At 41.4% G+C, this 6,632-nt stretch overlaps 1 long non-coding RNA gene across 1 annotated transcript; it reads right to left on the reverse strand.

Annotated features, from left to right (window-relative positions):
• Positions 1–1,442: 1,442 nt before the first annotated feature.
• Positions 1,443–6,327, reverse strand: LOC116527590. The gene is made up of 2 exons (XR_004258619.1): positions 6,296–6,327; positions 1,443–1,492 (listed from the first exon to the last, which is right to left on the reverse strand). It is a non-coding gene; the product is annotated as an uncharacterized LOC116527590 (long non-coding RNA).
• Positions 6,328–6,632: the final 305 nt, after the last annotated feature.

Here is a 6,632-nt window from a genome sequence, read left to right on the forward strand (position 1 = left end):
GTTGGGCATGGTGGCTCACACCTGTAATCCCAGCAATTTGTGAGGCTGAGGTGGGCAGATCACATGAAACCAGAAGTTCAAGACCAGCCTGGCTAACATGGTGAAACCCCATCTCTACTAAAAATACTAAAATTAGGCAGATATGGTGGTATGTGCCTGTAGTCCTGGATACTCCGGAGGCTGAGGCAGGAGAATTGTTTGAATCTGGGAGGCGGAGGTTGCAGTGAGCCGAGGCTGTGCCATTGCACTCCAGCCTGGGCAACAGAGCAAGACTCCCTAAAAATACAAACAATAACAAAATAATAAAATAATTAGAAACATGTTTATGTCTGGTTCATTTTGCTTAAAATTTTTTATAAAATTAATCCATGCTTGTCTTAGTCTGCAAATCTACCATAGCAAAGTACCAGACTTGGGTGGCTTAGACAGCAAAAATTAGCTTTTATCATAGTTCTGTAGGCAAGAAGGCCAAGATCAAGATCTATCAGGATGGTTTCTGGTGAGGCTTCTCTTCCTGGCTTGCAGATAGCTGCCCTCTTGCTGTGTCCTCAAATGACCTTTCCTTTGTGTGTGGGCAGAAAGAGATTTCTGGTCTCTTCCTCCTATAAGGATACCAGTCCTATTGGATTAGGGCCCCATCCTTATGACTTCATTTAACCTTAATTACCTTCTTCGGAGCCTTATCTCCAAATACAGTCACACTGGAGGTTAAGGCTTAAAGATATAAATGTTGGGGGTTGGGTAGGGGTGACATAATTCAGTCCAGAACGATATTATTACATGTCTGTTAGTTTTCATAGCCGTGGAGAAATTCTTTGTGTGCATATACTGTATGTATTTATGGTATGTGTATACTATGTTTTATTTATTTGTACTGGTATCAATGGTGATTTGGCCTGTATCCAGTTTGAGGTTATTATGAACATTATTATGTGTTTTGGGTAAATATTAAAGATTTCTATTTGGTATATACCTGAGAATTGCTAGGGTCATAAAATATTCTTATTTTCAGCATTCCTAGACACAGTTTTCCCATAAATCAATTTACATTCCCACCAGCAGCTACTGAGAGTTCTTTTTGCCCCCATCTTTGTAGATATTTGTTATTTGACTTCAGTTTCTTCATTTTAATCAATTCTGGAGGTTGTATGGAATATCTTGTTAGGATTTTAATTTATATTTCCTCCATAACAAAGTTAAGTACCTTTTCTGTGTTTATTGACCATTTGGATATGCTTTATTAATTTATATTTACAGTAAATATAAATTATATTTTATGAGACAGGGTCTTGCTGTGTTGCCCAGCCTAGAGTGCAGTGGTACAATCACAGTTCTTTGCAGCCTTGACCTTCCAGGCACAAGCAATCCTACCACTTCAGCTTCCTGAGTAACTGGGACTACAGGCAAGCACCACCATGCCTGGCTAATCTTTTTTATTTTTTGTAAAGATGGGGATTCACTATATTGCCCGGACTGATCTTGAAGTCCTGGCCTCATGCAATCCTCTCATCTTGGCTTCCCAAAGTACTGGGATTACAGGCTTGAGCCATCATGCCTGGCCTATTTAATAATTTATATGAGTATTGTGAATTGCTTGTTCAAGTCTTTTGCCCAGTATTGCATTGTTTTGTCATTCTGTTATTGATTTGTAGGAGTTTTAAATATATTCTTGCCACATGAATACAGACTTGCAACTGTAATAATTTGTTATCTGATGCATACAGCAAGTCAATATGCCAAGATACTGGCTTGCAGCAGAGAAAGAGGTTTAATCATAAGGTCACCAAAGGATTGGGCGCAGTGACTCATTCATGTAATCCCAGCACTTTATAAGGCCAAGGCAGGCTGATCACTTGAGGCCAGGAGTTCAATTCCAGCCTGTTCAACATGGCGAAACCTCCGTCTCTACTAAAAGTAAAAAAATTATCCTGCTGCCGTGGTGTGTGTCTATAATCCCAGCTACTTGGGAGACTAAGGCAGGAGAAATTGCTTGAACTTGGGAGGCAGAGGTGGCAGTGAGCTGAAATCACACCACTGCCTGCAAATCTGTCTCAAGAAAAGTCACCAAAGGAGGAGATGGGAGGAAACCTCAAATCCATCTCCCTGAAAGAGTTTGGAGTTACAGTTTTTAAGGGTTTTGGAGTAGGCCAAAGTGTGGAGATGGTTGATTGGTCAAAGGGGCAGAGTGAAGTCATGCTGACCCCATTCTTCTGGGGGAGTCTTCAAACTAGTTGGTGTCCGCTGTATTACTGGAATTCAGGCAATCCCTAAACCAAAGCCTTATGATTCTGATGTCAGAGATCCTGTCATAGGAACAGTGGAGATGCAAATAAATTATTAAACAGTGTTATGACCCTACTGTCAGAAATCCTGTCTATAGTAACAGTTGGGATGTAAATGGTCAGGAGCTAGTGCCACAGACTTTTAGCAACAAGGAAGTGGGCCAAAGGTCAGGCTGATTAATGCTTAATTATAACTATATTTCTGTCTAGAAGCCAGCATACAATTCTTGTCAACCCTGTGGGGTGATTGCAGCCTCTGTTGTTGCAAATACCTTGTTACACTTTGTGGTTTCATTACCGGAAAGGGGTCTGTCCTGATCCAGATCCCAAGAGAGGGTTCTTGGATCTTCTCCAAGAAAGAATTCAGGGCAAGTCTGCAGAGTAAAATGAAAGCAAGTTAGAGAAGTAAGAAAATGAAAGAATGGCTACTCCATAGACTGAGCAGCAGCACGGGGTGCTTGACTGAGTGTACTTACGATTATTTCGTGATTCTTGTTTAGACAAGGGGTGAATTATTCATGAGTTTTCCAGAAAAGGGGCAGGGATTTCCTGGAAATGAGGGTTTCTCCTCTTTTAGACCATATAGGGTAACGTCTGGACATTGCCACATGAACTGTCACAGCGCTGGTGGGTGTGTCTTTAAGCGTACTCATGTATTATCGTGTAATGAGCAGTGAAGACAACCAGAAGTCACTTTTGCTACCATCTTGGTTTTGGTGGGTTTTGGTTGACTTCTTGGCCTGCATTCTGTTTCATCTGCAGGTTCTGTATGACTTGTATCTTGTGATACCAGTCCTGCTGACCTCCTATCTCATTCTGTGACTAAGAATGCCTAACCTCCTAGGAATGCAGCCCAGCAGGCCTCATCCTCATTTTTTCTAGATGCTATTCAAGATGGAGTTGCTCCGGTTCAGCACTTCTGACAGTTTGGCATGTTACTGTCTTTCAACAAGCAGACATTTAAAATCTTAATATAGTCCAATTTATCATTTTCCCCTATATAGGTGGCCCATTTTTTGGGGTCTTGTTTGAGAAAGTTTTGCATACTACAAGGTTGTGAAGATATTTTCTTATGTTTCTTTCAAAAAGCTCTATTGTTTTTCCATTCACATTTAGATCTACTGTCTGCTGGATTTACTTCTTATGTGTGATGGGAGATAGAGACCAGAATTCTTTTTTTTCATATGGATATTCATATAATACAACACCATATATTAGTTTTGAAGAAAACAGTAAAACCTTAGACAAATAAAACATTTATTTATTTACTTGATAGGGTCTTGCTCTGTTGCCCAGGCTGGAGTGCAGAGGTGCAATCTCAACTTACTGTAGCTTTGACCTCCCCAGACTCAGGTGATCCTCCCATCTCAGCCTCTAGAATAGCTGGAACTGCAGGTGCTCTCTACCACAACTAGCTAATTTTTGTGTTTTTAGTAGAGATGGGGTTTCACTGTGTCACCCAGGCTGCTCTCAAACTTCTGGGTTCAAGAGATCCACATACCTCTGCCTCCCAAAGTGCTGGAATTACAGGTGTGAGCCACCGCACCTAGCTAATTTAACAGATTTTAATTGAGCAAAGAAGGATTCCAGAATCTGACAGCCCCTTAACAATAACAAGTTCAGAAAGCTTCCAGTGCTACCTTGAGGTGGAAGATTTATGGACAGAAAAAGGAAAGTGACATAGATAAAACTAAAGGAGGGTACAGAAACAGCTGGATTGGTTACAGCTCAGTGTGTTTGCATGGTTCAAACAGGTGGCCACCTTTGATTGGCTGAAACTTGGTTATTGGCACCGGAATAGGTTATAGTTTATTAATTTACATACACATCCAGTTAGGTTACAGTTCACTGTGTATGGAGAAACCTTTAGGCATACCTTAAAATATGTAAGGAGGCAGCTTTAGGTGAAACTTAATTGAACATATTAAAAGATCTTCCTTTCTCCACATGGTATTAAGACTTACCTATTTAGTCTTTGTCCCCAGTTCCTGGTACAGAGCTACTAAAACCCACGGGATTTCCTGCGTGATAGGAATATCTTCTGTTACTCAGAACAAGCCCTTTCTATCACACCTAAGTTTAGATAGCCTCAGGATGGGGCTGGTCACTGGAAAACCAGTGATAAGAGTGCTGGAACTTTCAGCCCCACCCATCAACCTCCAGGAATGACGGGAGGTGGAGATTAAGTTATCTAAGCAGTGAGATTTGATAAGCTACCAGGTTGGCGAATGCATCCACTTGCTGGGAGAGTGGTGCACCCCAACTCTGAAACCACCCTTGAAAATTATAACTGAGAAGTGAAAGAGATCTGACCTAACCGACTCTATCTTGCTTGTAACCTCCGAGCCGTCCTTGTTTATTCCTGGGCATAGGCTGAACTAACTTGGGAAGAACTTAGTTTATAGTTTAAAACAAAGACTATGACAGCCCTTTCCCAAAGCAAACTCCCTTCTTGCCTGGGGGATAGACTGCCTTTGTAGGACTAACAAATTAACCAAAAGATTAGAAATTATAATTTAGGAGTCATGCAGCTGGAGGCTACAAGATTCAGATTCTGGGAATAACCTCACTATTGTAAAGCTAAGATCAGTGCTTGAGATATTTTGCAGACGTTTCACTTGATGGATCAGCTGGCACCACCATCTGATGATGGATCGATCAGCGGATCAATAAACTGGCTCCTCTCATGTTATGGCCGCCACCCAGGAACTGACTCAGTGAAAGAAGACAGCTTCTATTAGACATAATTTTATCTCTGACCTGACCAATCACCACTCCCGACTCACTGTCTCCCCCCCAGCCCCCGCACACCAAATTATCCTTAAAAACTCTGATTCCCCCAGTGCTCAAGGAGACTGATTTGGGTAATAATAGGATTTGAGTAATAACAGCCAGCACTTCATGAATTACTTTCTCTATTGCAATTCCCGTGTCTTAATAAATCACTCTGTCTCTGTGTTGGGCAAGGTGAGCCAGTTGGGCGGTTACAAATTGAAGGGTAAGAAGCTCCTGAATTCAGGAAGCTTCCAGGCCTTGCCTGTGTGCTTCTTCCTTTGTGTGATAATAAACCGGCAAACATAAGTAAAGTGTTTCCCTGAGTTCTGTAAGCAATACTAGCAAATTATCAAACCCGAGGAGGGGGCTCATGGGAACCCTGATTTATAGCCAGTCTGTCTGAAGCATGGGTCACCGCCTGGAATTTGTTCTTGGCATCTGAATTGGGGGCAGTCTTGTGGGAAAACCCCCACACATCTAGTACAAAAGTGTTCCATGTTGTAAGAGTATAGTAAAAGTGTTTTTTTTCTCACCCCCTTGTATTGCAGTGTTAATTTTGTTATAAATCAAGTGACTAAATAAATATGTCTAACTTTATTTGATTGGTTTGTCTATGTTAGAGTGTAGCAGGAGCGGCCGTGGGAAACAGATCTCTCGGACACTGAATACAGGAGGAAGGAGTTTATTTGGCCGGGAGCAAGGTGGCATAGTTGCCTAACAGCCAAGCTCCCATAACAAAGGAAGGCTCGTCTTTATATAGGCTTATACTTTAGATGTTACATGTGGAAGAATCTTAGGTTTATAGCTTAACATATGAAAAGGGTCTTGGTTTACAGTCTCAGGAATTACATATGAAAAAGGGTTCGGTTTACAGTCTTAGGAATTACACATGAAAAGGATCTCAGTTTACAGTCTCAGGAATTACATATGAAAAGGATTTCAGTTTACAGTCTTAGGAATGAAAAGGGGGAAGTTTACAGTCTTAAGAATAAAAAAGGAGAAGTTGATCTGAGATGCCTGGGTCTCCCTCTTCGAGGGTTGATATGTTTGTTATTCTATTTCCACCCTCTATTTGTTTGAAAATTCTATGCTCTTGTATTTTTCTGTTTGTTGTTCAATGATTGCAGATGAGCCTGTGACCTTTTTTGCTTTTTCCTTTTTGAGACAGTCTTGCTCTGTCACCCAGGCTAGAATGGAGCGGTGCCATCACAGCTCACTGAACCCTCAGCCTCCCACACTCAAGCAGTTCTCCCGCCTCAGCCTCCTAAGTAGCTGGGACTAAAGACATGTGGCAATGCACACAGTTGATTTTTTTGTATTTTTTGTAGAGATGTTTTACAATGTTGCCCAGGCTGGTCTTGAACTCCTGGGCTCAAGTGATCCACCTGCCTTGGCCTCCCAAAATGTTGGGATTACAGGTGTGAGCCACAGCATCAGGCTTGAATCTGGACTTATTAAAGTCTAACATTACTTGGTAGTTCTACCTTCTTCCTAGGGGTAAGAGTTAAAGAAAGAAGAAAGAAACACAAAATGTGGCTCAACAGTAAAGACAAGTTTACTTTAGATAAAACATGA

The sequence above is a fragment of the Sapajus apella genome, unplaced genomic scaffold, assembly GCF_009761245.1.
Source record: "Sapajus apella isolate SASKATOON/1434 unplaced genomic scaffold, GSC_monkey_1.0 scaffold55, whole genome shotgun sequence".
Classification (NCBI taxonomy): domain Eukaryota; kingdom Metazoa; phylum Chordata; class Mammalia; order Primates; family Cebidae; genus Sapajus; species Sapajus apella.